This window comes from Artemia sp. Qi Xiang Cuo, chromosome 10 (genome assembly GCF_049724085.1).
Source record: "Artemia sp. Qi Xiang Cuo chromosome 10, ASM4972408v1, whole genome shotgun sequence".
In the NCBI taxonomy this organism is placed as follows: domain Eukaryota; kingdom Metazoa; phylum Arthropoda; class Branchiopoda; order Anostraca; family Artemiidae; genus Artemia; species Artemia sp. Qi Xiang Cuo.
In genome coordinates, this window is record NC_142803.1 from 63,283,150 (window position 1) to 63,296,687 (window position 13,538).

General features: G+C 34.1%; 1 protein-coding gene across 1 annotated transcript in view; it reads left to right on the plus strand.

Moving 5' to 3' along the window:
• Positions 1-2,822: 2,822 nt before the first annotated feature.
• Positions 2,823-13,538, plus strand: part of LOC148948017 (uncharacterized) — a 112,842-nt gene continuing 102,126 nt past the window's right edge. Inside the window, exon 1 of the mRNA XM_089095177.1 lies at positions 2,823-2,916. The gene's annotated coding sequence lies outside the window, so the exon portion shown is untranslated. The remainder of the gene's footprint in view (positions 2,917-13,538) is intronic.

The window sequence follows — 13,538 nt, forward strand, 5'->3', positions numbered from 1 at the left end:
CATTTTCACTTGATTTGGGAAAATTGGCTCCAATTTTGCCCCCCCCCCCGGATTTTGAAAAAATTACACCACTGGTGGTGAGTTATAAAGTTGTGTCTTACTCCTCAATACTTATCCCTCAACGATGAAATCTTCCCAACGTGCCTCGTGGTGAGTTTGGAAATTATTATTTATGTCTAAATTTGTGTAAAGCTTGATGAAGATTCGTTACAGGAAATCAATTCAGTAAAAAGGTATTATCACCAAAGTGAATAAATATATAACCAGGGGTGTCGTTTGGGAGGGGCAAGGGGGGGCAGTTGCTCCCCTAGTAATGTGAAGAAAAAATTATTATATAGCCCTTGCTCCTTGAATATCCGAAAGTAGACCCCTCTAGCCCCCCCCCCCCCCAATGAAAATGTTGTAGATTCACCCTTGTATATAACACTATTATTCTTTAAGGATACAAGACATAGGACATTCTTGACTAAGCCAGGGGTAACAATAGGAAGGGGTAGATTACCTCTTAGAATTTTTAAAGCGCACATTTGGTTTAAAAATAACCTTATTTGGTATCTTCACTATTGAAAATGACAAAACAAAATCCTCTCCTCCATTTATATCTAAAAAAAAAAAAATCATCATAAAAAAATCAAGAGAAACTTATGTGGATTAGCCCTCCTAAACTATTTAAAGGTAAAAAAAATTCTCCAAAGAAAAGAAAATTGTCCAAACTAACAATATTATTGGACACTATTTAAATAATAAATGTCGAAGCTCTAACTGATTAGTCGGTCATTCTCCATTCAATTCACCTGTTCCTTAGCAAAGTGACTAATTAATTAAGTAGACTTCTTTATGCCAATCGCTATATACAAATTTGATTAGCCGTGTTTAGGAATGCTTAAGAATAGTCGTGGCCTGATTTTTATTCCCTCTTGTATCATAAAATACCATCATAACAACAACTGAATAATGAACCATTGAAGAATATATTCTTATAAAATTAGAAATAATAAGTCCTACAGTCAATAAAAAATTAGAGAATAATATTTTCAAAAATTTGTGATGGACTTGACCAGTTCTTCAATTCAAAAAGGAGCGAATAAAACAAAAATGTAGGGAAATGCACCCAAAAATTCAGATTTTACCAACAAATTCTAAATGAACTGCATTTTACCAGCACAAAGGCCACTAAATGTTATTGTGTTGATAATGTTGATGATGACCTGCAATAATGGCAAATCTTCAAGCAAATGTTCATTAAACAATAAACTTAGGCAATGGAATCCCATACGAAATGTCTATTATTTCTGCATATTCTAATAAGCGGAATCATAGATTTCGAAGACTACCACAGGTGGAAACATGAACATTCAACCTTGAACGAATTGTAAATAAAACATCATGATCAGCATCGAAACTTTCATCATTTTGCATATTGATTCAACGCGGCATCCAAATTCATTAGCAGTAGAGAGTAAAGAGATCATTAAGGTACAAGTGCAGGTATCTAAAAATATAGGTAAATTGGAAACCAAAAAACGGAATTTGTAAAACCCACAGACCTAGTGAATATTGTTTACTGTATACAAAAAAGGCAGACTCAGTTCAAATCTCAACGAATCGGAAATCACTGTTTAGTAAACTAAAGAAAATAATTCTAAAATAAGACGGCGGAGCGCAAGCTTCGATTGGAATACAAAAAAAAATTAATAGTTGACATGATCAAGTTCCTTGTCCACATCTACAAAGCAAGCGTAACAAAACAAGAAATTAAAGAAAGTCAAAATGCGTTAAATAACAACTCTTAGAATGTTAATCGTAATTGCCGCTGGAAAGCAATTCTTATAGACAAACTAACTGGTTTTTGATTGTAAAAATATTTTAATCGAATAGTAGATACTGAAAAAATTTTGACATTATTCACCTTATTTTTCACACAGATTTTCCAAAAATTTTTCACACAAATAAAATCACACTCACCATATTAGAATGTTTACTAAAACTTAATTGCATTAAGTACTGTTGACTGATAATTTTTATTGAATATTCCAATTCTGTTCAAAGTTTTATATCAATCCAGCAATTTAATTCATAAGCTTGTTGGTATGGAAAACTTCACAGATAGTTTCAATAATAAATAAATGTCATGAACAACGAACAGAAATTAATTAGAAAAGCCTTTCTCCTAACAAGAAATTTTTGAAGAAAAATAAAGAGACAAATGGAAACCTAAGACAAGAAGAAATAACGCCCAATACTTATTCAGGTCTATAAGCGAGCAGAAACTATTATCATTGAATAAATGAGGTCCACAAAAACAAAAAATGAAACTCAATAGTCACATCGAATGTAAATACAAGGCATATTCTACTGAGAATTTTAAACATGCTGTCTTAGAATTTCATAAATTTTCACTTAATACGGTTTAGATGCTTTATTTTTCAGACTTTTTCTGAAAGAGTCAGATTGCTATTAGTTTTAATTTCAAGACCTTGGAAACACTATTTTTCTGTTTTGATATTTTTGCAACATAAAAACATATGTGAATAACGTTTTATGTGGCCGTGTTAACATTGTATGTTTGAGCCCTTTCTTTTTCTATTGTGATATTTAGCAAAAAATTACATACGTATGAGCTCAGGTTACAATAAATTTCTAAACACTTTTACTGTTAATAATAGGGATAACTTTAGGGATCTTTTAAGGATCGAAGTAATTTACTTTTCGTTTTGAAATTATTTTGAATAAAATGACTTTTCGACAAATTTACTGGTTACAATATTGCTGTTGACAACATTAGATTAGGCGCAAAAATTTTGAATTTGAAAACAATATGCCTTGAATTTAAAATGACTGATGACTTCATCTCTAGTTCTCTACTGCTGTTTCTTTCTATAACAATATCTGTGTATTCCTTACGGATTTTTACAGGTTTGTTATTGTTCTGAATAAGCAACAGACACTTACTTGAATAGGACCTATGTGTTGGTCCTATGCTAGGCCTACTGTTCATAATAGGCCTAGCCTATGTCCTTTGTGTCAAATTGCCCAGTCTAGCATGCATTCATGGTTATGGTTAAATGTGGGGTATTTCTAATAAATGAAGACTGTTTGTGTAAGAGCAGTGGATCTAGCCCACAGCTCAAATTAGGGCCAAAGAAGGTGTTTTGAGCCACCCACCCTCATCACTCCCTCTTTTAGGATACTGACTTTGGAGTCCTGCTATAATCCATCCAAGGGCTATGGAATACATGACAAATAAGATTCTTTAATTAATATTTTTAAGGCATCCACAAATAGCATTAGGCCTAGGTCTGTAGATAAGGGGATCCCAGTTGATCCTTTCCTCCTTGACCAGGCTAGCCTAAGGCATTTGAGAATGTTCCACCCCAGAGACTGAAGCTTAAACTATAATGCTAGAAATTAAATAAAGAAGCCATTGATTGTAAATTTTTGGCTGTTCATATTAGGCTATTGACTTTCAAGTCAAGTAAACATGCTAGGCTACTCAATTTCTATTTTGTGTAAAATTCTACTTTAGCTATCCTGGAAAGGGGTTGGGTTAGGAAAATGAAACTTTCAGGGATGAGTCTATAGGCTAAAATAGGCTATACCTAACCAAACCCTGAATTGGCATATATAGGGAGGGGGGGCTGAAATTCATTTCCTATAGAAATGCTTATATTTGTAATCAGCATAAAAAAAGGCATCAAATGGTGTTTTCACTTTAGTCCTAACTCAATAATATGATTTAGTATATATTGACCAAATTTGCCTACTAAACAGGTCTATACTTATTGAAATTTTGACAAAACAATATTTTACCTTAATCTCCAGTTTTCAGTTTCTTTTTCTGTGGCTTTTAATTCTGAAAACGCAACTCATATCATTTGAGTTGAATTTTAAGCCAATTTAATGTTTTTTTTTTTTCAAAATTTAGGAAATGCATTTGCATATCTTTAAAACCTTATAAATTGGGATTGAGCAATGTTGTGAAGCTGAAAACAATTTTGTTGTGCTTCATTTGAGCAGAAGATTTATTTTTCAAGGTTTCACTTTTACAACACTCAGATTTTTAGAGGTCATCAAAGGTCAAGTCCCTCTAGAGAGATAAGGAGTGGAGGTAGGTACAAAATAAAATCTTAGGACATACTTTAATCTATAGACCTATCCCTGAAAGTTTATTTTTCTAACCTAACCCCTTTCCAAGATAGCCAAAAGTAGCTAAAGTAGAAATTTACCCCTTTTTTATTCTCTTTCCAAATATAACAATTATTTTTGTTAGAAATGAATGTCAGGTAGGTTTAAACTTTAACCCCCCCCCTTAATGTACAAATTCATACCCTGAATTTGTATATATAGGGGTGGTGGTAAAATTCAATTCCAACAAAAATGATTATCATATTCATGAAGAGCATAAAAAAGCCATTAAGTAGTATCTTCACTTATTTGTAAGCCAATAATATGAACTGCCAAAGATTTACCCTGTTGATTAGGTCATGATCTTGACAGGCCAAATAGAGGTTTAGTTGTCTATACTTCAGATGACAGTAAATAGTCTATTTCTATTAGGCCTAACAGACAATTCAGATAGCTAAGAAGTAAACTTCCTCTAGAATCAGAGTTTTAACATGAGTCCAAATATGATACCATATTTGTTTTCATCACAAATTCATTTTTAAGTCCTTTACACACCTGAAAGATGATATCTTTTCCTCTTATTTTTGATATGGCTAATATACCTATGTTAGTGCCAACATAATATGGGATATACACTTGGGTAAGGTTAGAAAGGATAAGTTAGGTTGAAATTGAATTTGTGATGGAAACAAATTTTATATTTGGACTCAGAATGAAATTCTGATTCAAGAGGTAAGTTTGTTTCTTAGCTATCTGAATTATTTGTTAATATAGATATTTACCTCACTGGCTCACTAGTTTATTCCATTCCTCAACCAGTACAAAGTATAGTAGCTAGGGTAAAGGTACCAATGATTTGACAGTTTTGTCTACTCCAGTTTTTATAACCAGTTTTTCTACTCCAGAAGTCCTAGCTTAAAGACTTTCAGAAAAGCATTTCAGTATTAAAGAAAAGGGCTTCAGTATGTAGGAAAAACATCTAGGAATCTAACTATTTGATGAGAAGTTTGAAGTTTTATCTGAAAAGGGTACAAAACTCTGATTTTCCAAAATTAGAGCCTTTAACCTACAAATTTGGCACCACAAAAATGACTGTTGCCTCCTTGAACTGCACAAAACAGTCCAAATTAAAAAATACATGTTCTGCTAAGGCTGAAGTGAAACTTTCTGGAGGTTTTGTAAATTTTAGAGCATTATATATTAAATTCTGGTGCTCAATCAATTGTTCCACAAATTGCTGGTGTTTTCAACCAATGTAAAGGCAGATTAATCATGAAAGAGGTAATAAAAACAAAGGTCTAAACTTTTGGACCCTACAATTTCCAATAGATTCATTTCATTACCTTACATCCCAATTCTTGGGGAGAAAATCAAACAAACTTTACTGAAACAAAATATTTCAACTTGTTTTATATCAATCAGACCCTTGAGTAACTTTCTAAATTCTGGAAATGATATAACATGTAATATTTTGTCAAATGGAGTTCATAGCATCTCTTGCAGGAAATTTTACATTGGTTGAACACACCAGCAATTTGTGGAATGATTTATTGAGCACTGGAATTCAATAGATAATGCTCAAAAATTTACAAGACCTCCAGAAAATTTCACTTTAGCCTTATCAGAACATATATTTTTTAATTTGGACCATTTTGTGCAGTTCAAGGAGGCAACAGCCATTTCCAATGATAAAGAATTCATGCAATGGGCTCTTGAAGCATTAGAAATAAAAAAAACATATTTTTGCAGGCTTATCAATTAATATAGATACTGGAAATATAAATATTGATCTTATTTATGATATTATTTGAAAAAATGAACCCATATTTAAAAATAAAAATAAAGTATTGCAAAATGTCCCAGGGGTTAGTTCAAATAATAAACCTGAGTGAATAGCAGCATCAAAAGCTATGCATAAATTATTTTGCAATAACTTATTCCTTGTTCATTTTTTACTTAAAAATCTATAATCCAGTTGCTTTTGTGAGGTGGTTTCACAAAGGTAGCTTCAAATTGTAAATGTTAAGCGATTGTATATTTTATTTTTAGGTGAGTCTATTTTCGTTTTATACATATTTTTTAGTTTTAGTTAATTTTTTTCTCTACACTGAAGATGCCTTGTTAGATACGGGTGAAATATTTGTTTTTGTTTTTTCTTTGTCATCATTTACTGGCCATATACCTGTTTGTTGTATTTTTTTTTTTGTGTTTTCTGTCATGGCTTGCCAGTTTGGCTTTAGATCTTTTATTGATAGTTTTTTTTTAGTTTCATTGATAAGTGCTAAGAAAGGAAAAATTACTTCCAAGTGAATCTCTGTAATTTTTGGCAGTAGTGGGCATCCATAAATTTGACATATTTTTGTCAGTGGACCCTGGAATTTGACACCAATTATTTCTCATTTGTTTTACATGTTCAGTGAAAGTTTGACAGAATCATCTATATTTTGACAGGGCCTGTTGCTGTCTGTCAAAAATTTCATCAAGGTTACTTCAAGATATTTGCAAAGAAACAAATCAATTTGTAGAAGCCATTATCCATGGTTGAATTTGACTGAAGGAACATTTTTAGTGCACCTGGTATTCTACTACATTAAACAAGAATTTTTGACACTTGGAACCTAGTTTTAATGATGTAATATATGTTGCCTTTTTAATTTAATTTTATCAATAAAAAGCTAATGTGACTAGAATTCAGATAAAATCAGATGTATCTTGATGCATTTGTGCCAATCCCAACTTTTTTTTTTGCAATAAATAACCAAGTAACTGCGGTTTGAACATTGCATACCTGAAAAATTGTCAGGAGTTCTTTCTTGTCAAAAACAGGAAACTGACTGAATTAAATGTTCTTTTCTTATCTGGGTGTACTGAATATTATGTCAACGTTTCCTATTGTTGAAATACAAAAATGGCTTCAAGAGATGGCGCTCCAAGTCACAGCTAAGTAGAGTTATTCCGTTTTGAAGTAGAATTTGGTCAGGGGTTCCAAAATTGCACTGTAAAATCATTGGTAACTTTACCCTAGTTCACTCAGCTTGGCCCTACTCTTTTCAACATTAATATTAGCAAAACCCATGATTACACAAAAAACAAAATAACCTTTTATGCTGACAACTATAAGATTACATGGGCAGCCAATACTGCAAAACCTAGAGGTTCCCTGCTGGAAAACCTGGTAAACTGGTCATAAAAATGGCTGCTAGAGTAAAATGCAAGGTACTCCACCTTGGCCAAAACAACTGTAAGCAAATGTCCTTGTAGCTCAATCTCAGACCTGGAAGCCACTCTAAGCTGACACCAACAGAGGAGTGTGACCTTAGAGTCAAGGTAGACTCCCAATTGAAAAAAAATACAGGGATATGTTTTGGAACCATGAAAAGAGCATTTGTCAGCTTCAACCAAAATGTAATATAAAAAAAAATTGTGCACCCAGCACTTGATTTTGGTATAACACTGACCCCCCCCCCTCAATTCAGAAGAGGTAAAAAATTGGAAAGTGTCCATTGACAAACCTGAGAACCCTTCCTTAGAAAGAAAGGCTTGCAGTATTAAAAATTCTAACCTACTGTGGAAAAAATTACTGACACACTGTCTGGAATGAGACAAGTACCAGCCACAACTTACAATTGTTTTGAGGTAATTTTTAGAAATTTGATTAACTTTTTCTAATGAGGAATATGGCGGACCAAAGCATGTCTCATAAATATTTGGATCATAATACCAAACAAAACCATTAAAAAACAAAGGAGAAAACAGCAGACTATTGTTGAATAGTCAAAGTTTATGTCTGGGCCCATAAAGGGGAAAGAGGGTGCAAGGCTGAGATGCAATAGTAGCAGTTGCTATATTTTGAAAGATCATCAAATAGTTTCTAATAATGAAATATTTCTTCTTTTTCTATTGGATAGGTGCTTGTTATTACACCTTTACCAAAATAATGGTTAAGTTTGTTTGTAGAAGAGATCAGACAGAAATATGTCTAGCATAATAGAAAAATCTATTTAATCAAATAAAAAAAGAAATATAGCAACAATTGAATAGCACTGTTTAATTTCCCATTCAATGCTGTTGCAAATAAATAATTGCAACCATGACTTTATCTCTCCAGCCCCTCCATCCCCTACTTAGTGTAGATACACTGCTAGGCTATACATAACAGCCTCATGATTGTTTTGGTCTGCAAAAATTTGTATTTATTTCTCATTAATATTTGGTTTATAACATAAAATGATGACCCTACTGGAAGAAAGAAGAGGGGCTGGATACACAATTGTCACAGCAATTCCTATTGTATTTGGAAAAAATGCAGACTGGAGAATGAAATGGTGCCTCTTATTTCTTACTTTTTTTTTTTGGCAAATTTAGATGAGATAATAAATAAAAAAAAGTATATACTTTTTGGTTCTGCATTCAGTGCTTGTTCTAATACATGTGATAACTGTCATCACAATTGTATTTCAGCCTGGTAAAATGGGCTGTATTTAGCCCTAGACTATGCACCAAAATTTGCTAATTTTGTTGTATTTACGTCCAAATTGGCTTTATTTGGCATTATGAACCAACTGTGTGTAGGGAATGAGGAAAGAGGTAATGGAAACCCACAAAATTAGCAACCCTTGCCTATACCCAGCCACTTTAAAGATAATTACATAGCATACTTAGTATCTCTATTTAATATCTGTCTTGCAGCCTAAATTTACCAACTTACCTATGGCTAACTGAGAAAACAGTTATAGCTTTTGGAACACCCTGGCTTCACTGTAAATCTTAAAGTAGAGTAAAAAAAAAATACATTGCTGGTTAATTGATATCTACCTTTCATACCTTTTTTGGAGAAACATGCCAAAAGCATGTTGGAAGGCAACTAACACGCCTTCCACGCCCACCATTTCCCTAAACACATCCACTCAAAATTTTGAGATAGCCATTTTGTTCAACATAGTTGAAAGATCTGGATACTATGTCTTTGAGGAGGACACTCCCCCCACAGACATCAGGGCAAGGGTTGTAAGTTATGCCCTGGGAAATATAAGGTTTTTATACAAAGTGTCATAAAAACTTCAAAAAGGGCTCATTTGATTGGAAATTGAAAAGGCTGGTGCCCGTTTTAATAGTTAAAGTAATTGGAGGGCAACTAACCTCCCTCTAACACCCAGCATTTCCCCAAACACATGCAATCAAAAATTGAGATATTAATTTTGTTCAACATAGTTGAAAGTTCTGAAAATTAGGTCTTTGAGGAGTATAATCCCCTCAGAGCCCTCAGGGCAAGGGTTGTAAGTTATGCCCTGGGGCATATAAGGTTTTTATAAAAACCGTTGTCGTAGAAACTTCAAAAAGGGCTCATTTGATTGGAAATTGAAAGGGCTAGTGCCCTTTTTAATAGTCAAAAGTGACTAGAGAGCAACTAACCCCCCTCTCACGCCCACCATCTCCCCAAACACATCCAATCACAACTTTGAGATAGCCACTTTGCTCAATGTAGTTGAAAGTTCTGGAAATTAGGTCTTTGAGGATGACAACCCCCCCCCCTCAACAGCCCTCAGGGTAAGGGTTGTAGATTATGCCCTGGGGGCATATAAGATTTTTATAGAAAGGGTTGTTATAGAAACTTTAAAAAGGGGTTATTCGATTATAAATTGAAAGGGCTAGTGCCCTTTGTATTAGTAGAAACTTATTGGAGGGCAACTAACCCCCCTCTCACGCCCACCATTTCCCCAAACACATCCAATCAAAATTTTGAGATAGGCATTTTTTTTGTAACATGGTTGAAAGTTCTGGAAAATATGTCTTTGAGGATAACACCCCCCCCCCCCCCCACATCCTTCAGGGCAAGGGTTGAAGGTTATGCCCTTGGGGCATATAAGGTTTTTCTAGAAAGTGTTGTTGTAGAAATTTCAAAAAGGGCTAATTTGATTGGAAATTGAAAGGGCTAGTGTCCTTTTTAATAGTGAAAAGTAATTGGAGGTCAACTAACCCCCCTCTCATTCCCACCATTTCCCCAAACAAATCCAATCAAAATTTTGATATAGCTATTTTGTTTAACATAGTTTAAAGTTCTGGAAATTATGTCTTTGAGGATGACTACCCCTCCCCCACAACCCTCAGGGCAAGGGTAGTAATTTATGCCCTAGGGACATACAAGGTTTTTATAGAAAGTGTTGTTGTCAAAACTTCAATGTCCTGGGGAGGCTGTATCCCATTATAAGGAAAACATGCCCCAAGTACATCTTTATTGGTGTGTAATGGGCTCATCCTATTGGAAATTGAAATGGCTAGTGCCCTTTTTAACAGTCAAAAGTGATAGAAGGGCAACTAAACCTCCTCTCACACCCACGATTTCCCCAAAGACATCCGATCAAAATTTTGAGATAGCCATTTTGTTAAACATAGTTAAATTTCTGGAAATTATGTCTTTGAGGATGACAAATCCCCCACACCCCTGAGGGCAAGGGTTGTGAGTTATGCCCTGGGGGCATATAAGGTTTTTATAGAAAGTGTTGTTGTCAAAACTTCAATGTCCTGGGGAGCTGTATCCCATTATAAGGAAAACATGCCCCAAGTACATCTTTATTGGTGTGTAATGGGCTCATCCTATTGGAAATTGAAATGGCTAGTGCCCTTTTTCACAGTCAAAAGTGATAGAAGGGCAACTAAACCTCCTCTCACACCCACCATTTCCCCAAAGACATCCGATCAAAATTTTGAGATAGCCAATTTGTTAAACATGGTTAAATTTCTGGAAATTATGTTTTTGAGGATGACAAATCCCCCACACCCCTGAGGGCAAGGGTTGTAAGTTATGCCCTGGGGGCATATAAGGTTTTTATAGAAAGTGTTGTTGTCAAAACTTCAATGTCCTGGGGAGCTGTATCCCATTATAAGGAAAACATGCCCCAAGTACATCTTTATTGGTGTGTAATGGGCTCATCCTATTGGAAATTGAAATGGCTAGTGCCCTTTTTAACAGTCAAAAGTGATAGAAGGGCAACTAAACCTCCTCTCACACCCACGATTTCCCCAAAGACATCCGATCAAAATTTTGAGATAGCCATTTTGTTAAACATAGTTAAATTTCTGGAAACTATGTCTTTAAGGATGACAAATCCCCCACATCCCTGAGGGCAAGGGTTGTAAGTTATGCCATGGGGGCATATAAGGTTCTTATAGAAAGCGTTGTTGTAGAAACTTCAAAAATGGCTCATTTAATTGGAAATTGAAAGTGCTAGTGCCCTTTTTAATAGTTGAAAATGATTGGAGGGCAACTAACCCCCCTCTCACGCCAACCATATCTGCAAACACATTCAATCAAAATTTTGAGATAGCCATTTTGTTCAAAATTATGTCTTTGAGGATGACAAGCCCCCCACAGCCCTCAGGGCAACGGTTGTAAGTTATACCCTGAGGGCATATAAGGTTTTAATAGAAAACGTTGTCGTAGAAACTTCAAAAAAGGGCTCTTTCAGTTGAGAATTGACAGGACTAGTGTCCTTATTAATAGTCAAAATCGATCGAAGGGTGATTGCTGGCTTTCTAAAGCCAGAATATAATTCGTACTTTACTGAAAAAAAGTTCTTCTAAATGTTTTCATTTTTATAAATTTAAGAAATCAAAAATAATTAAGATCAAAAAGAAAGGAATAAATATCTGCATATAACTGACAATGCATATTTTTTTCAGTAAATTTATTCGATTTTTTTTTCAGTAAAGTACAAATTATATTCTGACTTTTAGAAAGCATAGGGGTTTAGAACCCTACTTGTAGTAATTTCTGCTTGTTTTGAGTTTGACTCTGTTATTTATTTTAATTTCTATTTGTTTTGGATTTCATTTATTTATTAATTCTGATTTATGGTAGTTGTGTGCTTGGTAGATTATTCGATTCTATTTTTGGTTTATTGGAGTTCTTAACTTTTTTTTGAAAACCCTGTTTTATGGAAATAGTTTTTTTAATTAATAATCTGTAAAGATAAATCATAAAGCTGCCATGAGAACCATCCAGAAAGAGGTGCTGATTATTTCCCATATATGCTGCTGCCTATACATCTTTCCACTGAGTGTTGCTATTGTGTTGATGTGCATCTGGTGCTTCTAATAGGTGGAAAGAATTCCATCTATAATCCTTTCATGTTCCCTTAGACTGCTATTTCCGCTGTCTTGGGGAGGCTGTATCCCATTATAAGGAAAATATGCCCCAAGTACATCTTTATTGGTGTGTGATGTCTTATTAGAGGTAGCAATTACCTTCTGATTTTAGGTTTATTTTTTTGCACATATGTAATTTGTAAATTTTGGTTATTCACCAGTAAGCAAAATTAACCCACAGTTCAAAAGAAACTTGTGATACTAATCAAAATCTAAATTTGGCCTTGATCAGCATGGATAAATGAGGGACACATCATTTTAAACTGTACCCTTCCCCTATAATTTGGGTATCTTAACCATTTCTCCTATAATTTTGATGTTTGTTTAAGCAATATTTTGCCTGTTTTTAGCTATCTTTTTTATCTATTTTTAGCTATCTTTTTACCTCTATTTTTAGCTATCTTTTTTAATCTGTGACCCCTCCTCCAGAAATATTGGTCCCTCTAAAAATGATTCTTGTAAATACAGTGTCTGTTCTGTCGTTGTCGGGTAAACTTGGAAGGGTTAAGATTTTTTTTTTTTTTTTTTGCACTGAGAACGACTTGGCAGAGATCCTTGTTGAAATATTTGCTTGTTCTTTGTTTTCATGCTTTGCCACTGGCTGACAAAATCCTCGTTTTCTCACCTTTTTTTATTTTATTTTTCATTTATTATTTTCTTTCCTCTCTTAGTTTCATAGGTCAAAATAATTCTCCCTCACATACTAGATTATCTGGATGGAAAAAATATGCTCTGGGATAGCTATATGGGGATTCACAGGAGCCCCACATTGCTTGATCCTTTGGGAATAAAAGTTTCAAGAAATGATGAGCCTTCAAACAGAATGACTAAAAGTAATTGAAGCTTACTTCCTGCTATTCCTGCTACTTCCTGCTAAGATAGCCTAATTCCTGCTAGACAACTAATGACAACTAACTTCCTGCTAATGACAATGAATTCCTCAAAAGTATAGACAAAGGTTCCACTTTCTGGTCATTTCAAAGAGCCAAAATCATGCCTAGGTGTAACTTCATTAAGTGCACATTAAAAATGAGTCCTTTGTTATATTAAACAAGATATACTTGAATGCTGTTGATTCTGCAATAATAAGCCCTATTTACAATTTACAAGGCATTATTATAGCCTGCCAGTGTGCAGCCTACTAAAGCTATCCAAGCTACACTAGATACATTTACAAATTTAGAAATGGTATGACAGTTATAATCTAGTGTTTAGAACTAGAAGATTGTATTCTTTGGAAAATCTAACCCTGAATACAAATGCTTCCT